The following is a 14,123-nucleotide window of genomic DNA, read 5'->3' on the forward strand; positions in this document are numbered from 1 at the left end:
CCAATCCATTCTTCCAGAAAAAGAACCAAGAAAATTCAGCAAAACTAGTCAACATGTGCAAAAACCCTGACTATATACAATATCCTACATACATGGAATTCCTCCATTTACTTCTGTAAAGGGGAGGGGAGTGACTTCTTATATCACTTCTTTGAGTCCTTGCCCTTTATGCTGACATTCAGTTTTGAAGGTTTTTTGGTTGTTGTTTTTACCATTTCCATTGTTAGTCATTGTGTATGTTGTTTTCTTTTGCATCAGTTCCTGTAAGTCTTTCTATGCTTCTCTGTATTCATCATGTTTATTGTTTCTGACAGCATAATAACACTCAATTATATTCCTGTACTATGATTTTTTTTTAATCATTTCTCACTTGATAGACATCCACTTTGTTGCCAATTCTTTATTGTCACAAAAAAGCTACTTAGAAGTATAGTTGTTATGGAATCTTTTGGTCAATATCTTCTTTGAGATAAATTCCTATCAGTAGAATGTCTGGGTCAAAGAATGTGGACATTTTAGCCACTGTATTTGCATAATTCCAAATTGTTTCCTAGAGTGGTTGTACCAATTCACCGCTCCATCAACCATAATACTTTAGTGGAGCCTGTTTTATCAAATTTTGTCCAGTTTTAACTGTTACCTTTTGTCATCTTTGCCAGTTAGCTGAGTGAGGTGTAAAATTTCTGGATAGCTTTGATTTGCAGTTTTCTTCTTAGTGATTAAGAATATTTTTAAAGTGTTCTTTAAATAGCTTACAACTCTTGGGAGAACTGTTTCCACAGTCTTTTAAAGATAAGTAACTATAGCTCACCCATTACATCTGCTACTACTTTGTGGGCCATATATTATAGTCCTTGGGCCTGACATTTATCAAAGGCTACTAGGTGCTTGCTTATCTGGACACTGATCTTGGGTCTCCTATCAGCCTTTCTGTTTTGTTTTAGTCACTCCAAAAATGATTCTCCTTGGAAGGAGGAAAAAGAAGCAAAATAAGATTAGTGGCCCTGGCTTTTTTTTCCTGCCAGAATTATCCCTTCTACTCCCAGAAGTGGTCCTATGCCTTTCTTTAATCTCGTTTCCCCACTATGACTAAAAGCAAAACAAAACCACTTAGTTGTCCTTACTCTTCATTATGAGGCTTAGCACTCCTGACACTTTTCCTGCTTTTGTATTTAATCTCCATTACAGTCCTATTTTCTGTATTTTTTTATTTTATTTTATTAAATTATTTTATTTGCTTTCAGTGTTCTACAATCACTTCCATATATCTTAGATTTTTTTCACCTCCTTCCCCTTCTCTCTCCCCACCCTTCTTCTCCCTCCTGGAGATGGTGTACAATCTTATATAGGTCCTACACATGTATTCCTATTAAATACATTTTCACCTTAGTTATGTTGCATAGAAGAATTAAAGTGAATGAGAGAAACCATAAAACAAAACATAATACAAAATAAAATGATATGCTTCATTCTGTGATCCAATTCCATAGTTCTTTCTTGGATGTGGAAGGCATTTTGCCTCAAGAATCAATTGGGAATTGTTTAGGTCCTTGCATTGCAATGAAGGACTAAGTCTACCAGAAAAATTCCTTGCACGCTGTGGTTGTTGCTGTGTACAAAGTTCTCCTGGTTCTGCTCCTTTCACTCAGAATCAGATCATATAAGTCTTTCCAGGCCTCTCTGAAGTCTTCCTGCTCATCATTTTTTATGGCACAATAGTATTCCATATTGTCTGTATTTTTTTAAAAAACTGATCTGTTATTTCATCACTAACAACACCTGCTCTGCAAACTAGAGTTATCTTAGGGAGAAGTTAAGTCTCTTGTCATATATAACCACCTACATCAGAGGAGAGACGAGGGTACTGAGGTTTTCCTTATTTTGCTCCAGACTCTGTAAACTGCCTCTGTAACTACAACTACTTGTCTTTTAAAAATTTTAGTTTGCTTTTGTATCCATGAGATGCTTGTCAAGACAATGGATTTTTTTCCCCTTATAAATGAAATTTATTTCTTTTTGTCTTCAGCATTTCATTTTTGAGTGCTTACTCTCCCAACTTTGGGCTGGTCGTCTATAGAATTTTGCTTACCTGTCGTTGAAATCTGCATTCTTAAAATGAAGATCATATGTTAGACTATGCCTATATAGCTTTCTCCTTCTCTACCATAAACTCAGAGATGGAGGGGTCATTTCATCCCAATAACTAGTTCCTCCATGTTGATAAAAACCAGATGCAGAAGAGATTTTTCATTCATTACTCCAACTTTAGGAGATTGAAATTAAGGCAATTCAAATTTTTATCCTTTCTACTTTAGGGATATATGGAGATATTTAAGAGATACTGCAGATAATTGAAGTCCTGGTTCACTATTATTATTCTTGCTTATTGCCAGGCAGTTCCTCTTTCTATCCAGGTAGTCTGAAATATTTTGATGACCCAGCATTTCTGATTGTACTTACTTAACCCTTCTTTTGACTTAATTATTTCTATCACCAACACCACCCAGTCTTTTGCCTTAGCAACCGGGAGATAATCTTTGTTTCCTCCCTCTCTCCCACCTCTCATATCTAGCTGGTTAACTAGTTCTGAAAACCATAACATTTCTTTTAGAAATTCCCTCCTTTCTATTTCCTCTGTGACCACCCTAAAGAAACTTTTATTATTGCCAACTTAATACTTCTTGTTTATATTGCACCCCATTTCCCTTCACCTCCTCTCCCCCCAAAAGTCTTTCTTACATAGACATCTGGTTATGTTACTCATTCAACATCTCAAGTAGTTATTTTTTGTGTGAAGAGCAAAGTTTACATTTATTTTTAAATAGTATTTTATTTATTTGTTTATATATTGTTCAGATTTCCTCTGCTGTTGTTCCCCAATCCCCTCTTACAATAAATGTGTTTAAATTTAAAAAGAGAAAGGAGTGGGGGACAAAACTAGCAAAATCAATTCATGTAACCACAAAAAAAATCCAAAAATATATGCAGTGTTCCATACATATGGATACCTCTGTCCTCTCCACCCCTCTCCACAGATCTGCAAAGAAGTGAGGGGGGTGTCTTATCTCTTTGGGAGCCATGCTTGTTCTTTCTAATTTTGCACCTGATTTTACTTGCATTATCAGTTCATATAAGTCTTTGCATGCTTCTTAGTATTCATTGATCACATTCATGATTTCTTACATCACAGTAATTTTTTATTTCATTTCTGTACAACAGTTTGTTTAGCTATTACTCTTTGGTGAACCTACTTTTTCCTTTCTTCCCAACATAAAAAGCTAATTCCTTCTTCTAACTCCATTCAAGGATCTCTACAATGTGATGTCACCTTCCCCATTCAGTCTCATACCGCATTTCAGTCTCTCAGCATTGAGTTAGCTCTAGCTAACTAGCTAAACTAGCCTGCTAGCATTAGAGATAACTACACTCACTCTGTGCTTGGCATTCACCATGCCTGGAACACTGTGATTTCTTGCCTCTCTTCCTTTAAGAAGTCTCATTGTTCCCCTGTGTCTAGAATCCTTCCCCTCTTTTGCCTGTTGATCGGTCCTTTAAAGCTTAATTCTTCAAATTCATTTCCATAAGCATTTATCCAGCACTCACTGTGTGCTTTGTTAGCTGTATAAATAAATACAAATGAAACCAATTATACTGAAATAAGGTTATCAGAATATTTTCAAAAGTTCACAGACCTCAGATGAAGAACCTCTCTGCCCTATCCATTGTCCAGTGAAATAATTCTTTTAGAATTTTCGTCATGAAACACCTTTCTTAAATTAATGTTCTTTTTTTTTTCTCCTGGGAAACTGATTGCTTTTCTAATTGGAATTATTTTCTAATTGAGTTTAAAAAAATTTTTATAACAAAAATTTATTTTCTCTTCAACCTTACCTTTAATTCATTAGTAAAATGTAAAATCATTTTAACAAATATACATAGTCTAGCAAAAGAAATTTCTTGTATTGGTCATGTCTAAAAACATATTTCATTCCGCACCATAAGTCTCATCACCTGTCTGATTAGTTTTCCGGAGTGTTGGTCAGTCAAAGTTATCTGTCTTTCTGGTGTTGTTATATAGTTGTTTTCCTGCTTACTTCACTTCCCATCATCATTTCATACAAGTCTTCCCAGGTTTCTCTGAAACTACCCCTTACATCATTTCTACCACAGTAGAAAAGAAAAAAAAGAACATTAACTTAAGAAAGATGTTTCATGCTGCAAATTCTGAAAGAATTATTTCATTGGACAATGGATAGAGCAGAGATTCTTAACCTGAGGTCTGGGAACTTTTGAAGATATTCTGATAACCATGTTTCAGCATAATTGGTTTGTTTGGCCATTTCCCTAATTTATGATCACCTCAGCCTCCAGTTCTTTGCCACTAGGAAAAGAGCTGCTGAAGTATTTTAGAGAACATGGGGTCCTTCTTTGAGCTCTCTGGGGTATAGACCTGTTGCTTTATCAGAGGGTTTGAACACTTTAGTCACTGTTGGGACATGGCACCAATTGTTTTCTGGAATTAATGGCTAAACCAATTCCTATTTCCAGCAACAGTGCAATTGATGATAGTAATCCTAGTAATGGCGAGCATTTATATAACTTTTTGGGGTCTACAAAACAGTATGCATATGTATTATTTCATTTGATTGTGTTTTCCCTACAACACTTTGAACATTTTAGATTGGTATCATCTCTTCTCTAGATTGGTATCATCTCTTCTCCTAAAACAGTTTGGTGAAGGGAAGTGATAATGATTTTAGTGGTGAGACTGGAAACAGAAGAATAGGGCATAAGTCCCTCCCTAAACCTTCCTTCCTGGTATATATTTATTATTTTTAAACTTCTTATTTATGGGAAAAAACCCAAAACCCCTCATGCAAGCAAGTGAACAAGTGAGTAGAACCCAGCCTAGTGGAAAGAACATGATATCCAGCAGAAGCTTTTTTCAGACTATTAACTTTCTACAAAGAAAGTTCCCATGACAGTAGGGGGAATAAAGTAGGAAATCTGATAGATTTTGTCTGGAAGTCTCTAAGCAAATATTTCTTACACTGTTTAATGGAGAAACACCCCCCCCCCCCTTCCCCCAATTCTACAACGGAGTCTAAGGGGTTGTTAGTAATGATAGACATATGCAGCAGCAAACTTAAGGTTTTGTTGTCTCAGTCTCCACTTGCTAAATACTGATCCAGTCCAAAAGAAGTGTATTGTAATTTCTAACTTAAGGAAAAATTAAGAGCCCTGACCAAGAATGGAGCTGAAGGTGTGCTGTTTTAAGATCAGGGCTTTTAGCATCTAAGGAAGAAGCAATGGTGTTAGCCCCTCCATGTCTCAACATCCCTGACACCTTGCTGCCTAACTTGTAGGAGTCAGCAAAGGAGTTGCCCTGGATTTCTCTCCCTGGGGCTGTTTGCAGAGCATAGTTGGGCACTATGGTTATACAAGAAATTTTTCTTTGGAGCAGCTGCCTAATGTAAGAAGTATATGGAGTGTCACATTGTAGCATTTGTAACTCTCACAGCACCTACTCTCAGTCTCTAGCCTGGCTTGCTCACTTCAGCCTATTCTCACACTGAAAGGTCTAGGTTTACAGAGCAGAATCGTAGCCGTGTTGTGACAAACCCTCTCTGTCCTAGAATTCCCTGTTGTTGGGAAAAAATACTCCTCTATTCATCACTTTAGCTCTAGGGCCCCCACTAATTAATATTCTTTCTTTTATATAAAATCAACTTACAGTTATGACACTAGGATCTTAAATATAACTATTTACTGAAATATTTAGTCAAAAGAAATAATACGGATATTTATATTTAGCAAATACCCCAATAATAAAACATCATAATCTACAACCTGGCTCACACTTTCCTCACCAGTGTACTTCAGTGTCTCTGTAAGCAGATTCAGGTTCTTAGGTTCAGACTCAAAGGTCTCCCTGCAGATATCCCCACATTAGCTTATAGTGTAACCCAATTTGGCAAAAAAAAAAAAAAAAAAGTACTTCATGTGGAAGGTACAATAACTTAAATAAGCACTCTCTGTAAGAACTCCAATTGCTCCACCTGTATTTCTGCTACAACCTTTCTTTTGGCTGCTCCTTTGCCTCTATTAATCAACCAACAACCATCTATTAAGTGTTTCCTATATACTAAGCACTGACTCTCCACCTTCCCTTGTCATCTAGTCTCTTCTCCCTACCTAACTGTTCCTGCTTGTTGAATATCCTGTGGGTATGATGCTTGGATAGAACATTTCTTTTTATCAGTGCAAACTAATATCCCTATACTTGTCTGTGTGGTTCTTGTCCATAAAGGATCTGTGCAACACATTGGAGACCTTCTGCTGGTTCATTTGATATCTCCAGGGTATTGCTATATAGCATTGTCCATCTGTTGTCTCTCATTTTCACCACCTTCTGGTCATAAATGTATTTATATTTTATCCTTCTTTCACTCAAATCATTGTTAGTAAATAGAAAATATGATCACTTAAGAGACGATCCAGCATGAATCTTGTATTCGTTCACATTTGTAGTTTCAGATATTGTCAGATTCTGCCTGTACTGGATTCTAGCAGAAATGGGATTTCATTGTATTAAAGTCTGAATAAACTTTAGAAATCATCTTATCAGACTCACCATTTTGCAGATAAGTAAATTGAACAACAGAAAAAAAAACCCACAGGTAGATTCCTAGAGTTATTTCCAAATTCTCTCTCTCCCTCCTTCCTTCTCTCCCTCCCTCCTTCTTTTCCTACTTGTCTGATTGCTTCTTTGAAATCTCCTCCTCCCAGTTACACCTACTAATAGCCCATGGGTCTTTGTACTAGGCCCTGTAAGTGTGCCTGGCGCATATTAGGTGCTACATGAATGATTATTCCCTTTCCCTTCCCACCGTACTACTTCACTTAAATTTAATTATCATCTTTCCTTCCTTGTCTCCCTGCCTCTGGTACAATAGGAAGCCTTTCCTAAACCCTCTTAATTTGAGGGCCTTCCCTCTGTTCCTATTTCTCCTGCATGGAACTTGTTTGTACTTAGTTCTTACCTCCCCCATTAGATTTGAGAGTTCCTCTAGTGCAGGGACTGTTGGTTATCTTTGTGTCCCTAGCCCTTAGCACAGTGCCTGGCACGTAGTAGGCATTTCAATGCTTACTGCCTGCCCAGCTGGTATTTCCAGTTTATTAAGAATTTTGTTTTCATGAAAACAAATGCAGCCACCTGTACTTTTTTGAAGAGGTGGAAGACTGTGTGTAATATGTTTTCCCTTCACTTTTAAATCTTTGTTACAAAGGCAATCTTGCTGGGGAGGTGAAGAGGGATGTTATAAATAAAGGTAATATGAAAACAAAAGTTAAAGTTGAAAAATTAAATTAAAAAATAAAATAAATGAAGGACTGGAGCTCGGGGCGTGGTGGGGGGAAGAATGTAGAGAATGGTTGAAGAAAAGATACTTAGGAAAGATTCAGTCAGTTACAAGTCAGGAAGGAATTCACCCAGAAGGTTCATAGCCTCTTGGTATTCTCATTCTCTTGGATATTAAAAATTATGCTGTGTTTTCTTAAGAGTTTGTGATATCCAACACCCTTGGGATCAGAGATCTAGAGCTGGAAAAGATCTTATAGGTCAGTCTAGTAAGTCCAACGCCCCCGTTCTACAGATGAGGATACTGAGACCCAGAGAAGCAGAGGCAGGTTTTGAACCCAGATTCCCTTGACCCCCAAATACCCATGCTGGGGCACGTGTTGGACAAAAACTGGAAAGTCAAGGGACGAACCTAAAGAAGATTGAAAAAATAATCAGGAGTATTAGCTTTCTTCTGTTTGTCCCTGCTACCGTCTTACTTAAGTCACTTACTACTCTTAGCGGAGGTTTTTTGTTCCTTTCCCATACACTTCACCCCTGCTGCAGTAATGGACTCCTTATTTCTCTACTTTCAAAGACTTGGACCACCTGACTGCTGACTGTTTTTCCAACCTTATTTCACTATTCCCTTGCATATATCTTATTCTCCAGTCAAGCTGGACTACTTTGTGACATTGGCCAGGAAGAGACTGCCCCTCTTCCTCCCTGGCTCTGCATTTTTTGATGCCATATTCTCCAGGATACACTCCTTAATTTCTTCCACTGTCATTCATCTCCATACCAATACAAAGTAGAAGTGATCAAGTGATCCCTCCTTTCTTTTCTCTTTTCTCTAGCTTGTTTTGATGTTTTTCCTTTATTCTTTAATTTTACAACTTGTATTATTAGTTATTTGTCAACTCTTAACAAACCTTACCTCACTCCCCCATTTGTAAATTCCATAAGGACTGGGACTTGTTGCTTTTTTCCCCCCATCTTTATCCCCAGTATTTCATATAGGACACCTCATATAGCTGTTGAATTTGATGATATTTGACTTTGATATACATACTTATTAGCATTACAACAACCCTATGAAGTATGTACTACAAGTATTAGTATCCCTTAGTTTATGGATGGGGAAACTTGAGGTTCTGAGAGTTTTAAGCAACATGACTTCCGAATGGTAAAGTGGATAGTGTTGGGTTTGGAGTCAGCTAGACCTGAATCTAATCTTCCTGGTTCTGAATCCATTAGTTCAGTTAGCTGTGCCATGCTGCCTCTTAGGAGAGAGAGAAATCACTCATGCTTCAAAATGTATTCTGATACTGAAAGAAATGCTGCCTATCCTATCTTTTTAGTGCTTTCATTGTAAACCATTGTTTAAATACCCAATTCTCATGTTGGAGATTGGAGTGAGCATACCCTTTGTAACACTGGGTACTTTTACAAGAGACCAGAATACAATTTATCCATTTCCAGAGTGCTCTTACGGAGTCCTTACTAATTTGTGACATTTTAATATTATAATTAAAAGTAATGTATCACTGACTAAAACCATCAAAGGTTGATAACCAATTTGAAAAAAATAGAAAAATATTTAAAAGCTTTTACCCAAATAAAATAAAGTTGGAATTAGAAGTAAAACAATAAAGTAAGAAAAACATTTGTCTCCTAGTTGGGTACACAAAGTATATAGGGACCCAATACTATTGTATTGAAAAGGCAGTTTGAACCTCAGGAACATTTGGAGTAGAGATGGTCTCTTAAATTTTACATGTTTCATTTCTTTTGAGCTGTTGCAATTCTGCTTTGCTCATAGAGCACAGCCCCTTCCTGGATGTAGGCACACCATGCTGGACAGTCCTGTGCCAGTATCTCCTTTGTTAACCCTATTGATTCCAAAGCTCTGTAGAGAAACCTTGAGAGTGTTCTTGGATCACTTCTTCTAACCATCATTTGAACGCCTGCCTTGTGACTTCTCTGTGAAATAAGTCTTTTAGGCAAACCTACATTTACAGTTGGCATTTGGACATTGTGACCAACACATCAAGAGATGCTTTTGATGCAGTAGAGTTTGAATAATTGGCAGGTCAGCCTGAGAAAGGACCTCAGTGACCAGTACCTTATCTCTCCAGGTGATCTTCAGAATATTCCTAAGATAATTCAAATGGAAGCAGTTTGTTTCCTGGCATGGCACTGGTGTATTGTCTAAGTTTCATAGGCATGCAACAATGTAATGTATGACAGCTCTGTAGACCTTCAGCTTGGTAGGGAATCTAATGTTATTCTTTTCTCCCATACTTTCCTTTGGATCCTCCTACACACTGAGCTAGCTCTGCCAGCGTGTGAGTCAGCGTGATTATCAGTGTGTGTTTCCCTGGAAGTATACTGCCAAGGTAAGTAAACTTAAATCCCCAGTATTCAAAATTTCTCCATTTGCTGTCACTGATGGTTCCACCTTATGGATGGTGTGGTGTTAGCTGGTGGAGAACCCTGTGTTTTCTTGGTGTTAATTGTTAGGCAGAATTAGCACAAGCAACAGAAGATTGATTCATACTTTGTTACATCTCAGCTGCTGCATTGAGTGCATAATCATCGGAATGAAAGGTCTCCCCAACTCTCCCCCCAGTGTAGTCTTGGCTTCCGTAGCCTTTTCAAGTTAAATAATTTGCGGTTGGTGTGGTAGCTGACCTTGACGATGTTTTCATCCTCATTGAAGAAATTGAACAACGTCACTGAAAACATGCTGAAAAGCACACAACCAGTTTCCCTCCGTTGGTGATTGAGACAGTGTGAGAACATCCTCCATCCTCCAGAACTTGAGACTGAGGAAGGAGGTGGTGGTGGACCCACCAGTTCAGAACATTTTTTATTAGTTTTTTGTCCAGTTGAAGTGAGTGAGTGCTTCCAAAAATACTTTGAAAACAAAAAGTACCTGTATATAAATAACAGTAACCTTCCATCCTATTTTAGGTCTCAGCTTAAAAAAAGGTAATTGAGCTTTTATTAACTATCTACTTTGTGCCTCAGGCATTATCCAGTATGTCCTCATGGAGGAGGTGCCATTTCAGTTGATCTTTGAAGGAAACTGAAAACTTCCAAGAGGTAAAATGGTGAAGAGTCTAATGCCAGATGAAGTGGAATGTCCTGTGTGAGGAAAGTATTCTGACACTGAGAGCTTAGGGAAGGGATATCATGCTCTTGAAACTTTTTTGGGGGATCTGTTTCCAGGAGAGGTTCATACTTTAAGGCACAGGTAATGCATGGAAATCTGGGAATTTGGGTTTTCTGGTGGCTTGTAGGGTCCTACCTTAGAGATTCAAAGAACTGTATTGACAAGAATATTAACTTCTCTGTCCAAGACCACAGTGACTACTGGGTTCCAGCAAAATTGTGAGTAGATATAATATGTTCTGACACCTCATCTCCTTTTCCATTCTTTGCCTTTTCCTTCCTCCCCATTATCTGTCTCTTTTGAGATTTGGTGTCAATTTCAGAAGTATTTGCTTTTTAATGGCAACTCTGGGATGCCTAAAATACCTTGTGTAAGTGATGGAATAAATTGCTCTTAATAGTGAAATTTCAGACCTTGGAGGAGGTGATGTGGAGTGGGGAGATGTTAGGTATCATTTGAGAGATACAGGAGGTTTCTCTCCTTCCCTCCCCCCACTGCCATAGGCTATAGAGACTAGGTTTTCCCAAATGTTAAGCTGAAGTATAAAAGTACTATAATAGGTGAAGGAATAAATGAAGTCCTCCATAGTCTTTCTGCAAGCCTCTTAAGAAAAGTAATGCCAAAGTTTTGGGGGGAGGAAAGGGAAAGGAAAAGGAAAAAACATTTATTTAGTGCTTACCATGTGCCAGGTACGGAACTAAGTGCTTTACAAATATTATCTCATTTAATCATCACAGAAATCCCAGGAAGTAGTGCTATTATTGTGCCCATTTTACAGTTGAGGAAGCTGAGGCAGGTAGTAGTTAAATGACTTGCTCTATTCATGGTACCATCTAGCTACTGCATCTCTGTATTGCATTATTGACAATCCTGTATTGTTTACTTACCCAAAGGTTATTGATTAAGAAAAAAACCCATACTTTAAAAACCACCAGTCTTAAAACAGATTCAAAATAGTCCAAAAGTTGCACAAAATTGGACCTTTGCTCTTTGGTTTAATCTCCCAGGATTCAAATTTTGCCATTTGTGTCATTGATATGAAGTACATTCTTTTTCTTTATCTCATTCACTAGATTTAAAATAATGCTTTTTCCAACTCCCTAATTTTACAGAGTAGTACATAATTGAGGCTGCTAGGCCTCAAGTTCCTCTGACGCATACTGACGGGTAGGTCTTTTAAACTCTCCATGGCAACTCTCTAGGACTGAATTTGCCTATACTAATGAAATCATAGGTCTACTTTGTATCATTTACTACCTTAAAATGCAAAACAAAATCTGTGATAGCTTTTTATTTCTAAACATCGTTTTTAAAAATTAGTTTTTTCTATGCTTTGTCTTTGATTTTCATTTTACCCTAGTGCTTTAACTATAATTAACTAGAAGTAATTAACTTTAAATTGGTTATTGAACACATACAGAGGAAGTAAAAACCTAGAATCTTCATATCACCTATTTTACAGGATTATAGGGATCAAATAAAATAATGTAATGTAAAGGTTTTACTACTGTATCAACGTTGGTGGTGGGGCTGGGGTGAGAGGATATACGGTGCGTATTTGTCCTGAACTGGTATTTATGATATGGCTTATCTTGTTTCTTATACACAATTTATAAAATGTTTCAACATCAAAGACTATAACAGTACTTACCATTTAGTGACAAATGTCAAAGAAACGCTTTCTGATATTTTTCTTTACTTAGAAAAAAGTCCCATTGCTCCTTGGATCCAGTTCTAAAATCCAGGATCCAAGGTAAAATCTTCTGTTTGAGTGTTTCATAACCTTTCCAGTCTTATACCTTATTCTCTCCTTTTCTGTGATCCAGTGACTGACTGTCCTCCATGCCCGTAATTCTCCACCTCCTGGCATCTCTGATTCCTGTCAAGTTTGTGCTAAAGTCCTACCTTCTGTAAGAAACCTTTCCCAGTCCTACATAATCTTAGTGCTTTCTCTCTGAGACTAGTCCTAGTTTATTCTGTCTATTTGTGCCTATTGTTTACATTTTGTTTCTCCCCCTTAGACTGTGATCTCTTAAAAAATGGGATCTGTTTTTGCCCTTCTTGTTATCTCCAACACTTAGTACAGTGTACATAGCACATAGAAGGCACTACTTGACATGACTTGAAAAGAAAGTATAACTTTCCTATTGTTTCTCTCTCACACACTGATGGGATTGTATAGGACCATCATCTGTTACCATTCATCAGTTAGGAAACAGATGGCACTAGCTTCTTTCTTTTGAAACACTGCTTAGACTGGAAGGTAATGCCCATGAGAATTGAATCAGAAACTACAAGAAAAGATATTTAAAATGACAGTCTCCAGGTTCATACCAGACAGACAAATAAAAAAGACACAATATCGGAAGCCATTTGCCTCCTGGACTTTTATCTAGATATAATGTTTTATTTATATTCTGGGGTTCAATATATTTTATGAAAATGCTGGTAGGTAATCTCAGGATCCCCACAATATCAACAGTGGCTTAGAATTGGATTGTTATAAACAAACCCAAAAATGAAATGCTTGTGCATCATATCGTCTACAGATTCCCAGTTCCTTTTCAGGTAAGGAAATTATATGCTCAGAAGAAATATAATAGGTTGGTTAAGTAGCAGGCTGTCCATTTAGGATTGTTTACGATCTGTATATAATTATATTGGACTCTATACTTTGGCTAGAGAATAGCCAGAGGAGTAGTATACTGTTTGAAACTCTCTCTTCACACACACACCCCACCCTTACCCCCCAACCCCTTGTTCTTCTCAGGTAAATAAGAATTTTTGTGGCAGGAAAGAGATTAACATAACCCACTGTTAAAAATATCCTATTTGCACTGGAAAGCTATTGGTCTTGATTTAGGAAAGAAAGGCTTTTACCCCCAGTTGAAGGATGCCCTAATGGAGGGGAATTGTGTAGTAATTCTGTAAAAGTCGCAGAGTTCCTCTCAGCTTAGGGTGGGGTCAGATCTTTTTATCCCAGTGGACGTTAGAGGTTGTGACATATGGTAGGAACCATCTAATTACTCTTGCTTCTCTTTGGAATTTATTATGGACTATTTTAACTGAAATCACAAAACATTTTGCTTTTTTGTTTGTTTTATTTGAGGAGGATGATAGTAATGTACGTTCCTTCACATTCAGGGATTGCCCATTTTTGTCTCTCTCTCGTATCTGGAACATTGACGCGTACTGTTGTACCTATATTTGAACCATATTCTATATTAATGAGACAAACTGGCCTTCCCCTCCCTGCTTGTATTTCCTTTTCTTCTCCTCTTAATTCATTTGAAGCTTAATAAATTCTGCCCTAGCATTTTAGCCTTGCATGAGTATGTTTCAAATGTGTGTCTTGGAAAAAGTATCATTAGATTCTGCTTTCTAATCAACTTTGTTTCAATGCTCAATCATTCTTCCTTAATATTTATGATCCTGATTATGGTTGTATTCCCTTATACCTTTTTCTCTTTGTTCTCTACCCTTTTTTTATTACTGTTGATAGCGTTTATTGTATAGTTAATCAACACCAAATAAAATAAGTATTTCCTTATGCCAAGTAGAACAGGAAAGTATTATGTGTTAAAGTACAAATCTTTGTTATGTGGA

The 14,123-nt window shown here is 37.2% G+C and overlaps 1 protein-coding gene across 6 annotated transcripts in view; it reads left to right on the forward strand.

The window, feature by feature from the left end:
- Positions 1–14,123, forward strand: part of SINHCAF (SIN3-HDAC complex associated factor) — a 38,086-nt gene that overhangs the window by 10,601 nt on the left and 13,362 nt on the right. Inside the window, exons 1-2 of one of the 6 annotated variants that reach the window (XM_072654397.1) lie at positions 3,912–9,738; positions 10,373–12,270. The exons of the other annotated variants lie outside the window; for them this stretch is intronic. The gene's annotated coding sequence lies outside the window, so the exon portion shown is untranslated. Of the gene's footprint in view, positions 1–3,911; positions 9,739–10,372; positions 12,271–14,123 lie in introns of those variants that run through there. 6 annotated transcript variants of the gene reach the window in all.

This window comes from Notamacropus eugenii, chromosome 3 (genome assembly GCF_028372415.1).
Source record: "Notamacropus eugenii isolate mMacEug1 chromosome 3, mMacEug1.pri_v2, whole genome shotgun sequence".
In the NCBI taxonomy this organism is placed as follows: Eukaryota; Metazoa; Chordata; class Mammalia; order Diprotodontia; family Macropodidae; genus Notamacropus; species Notamacropus eugenii.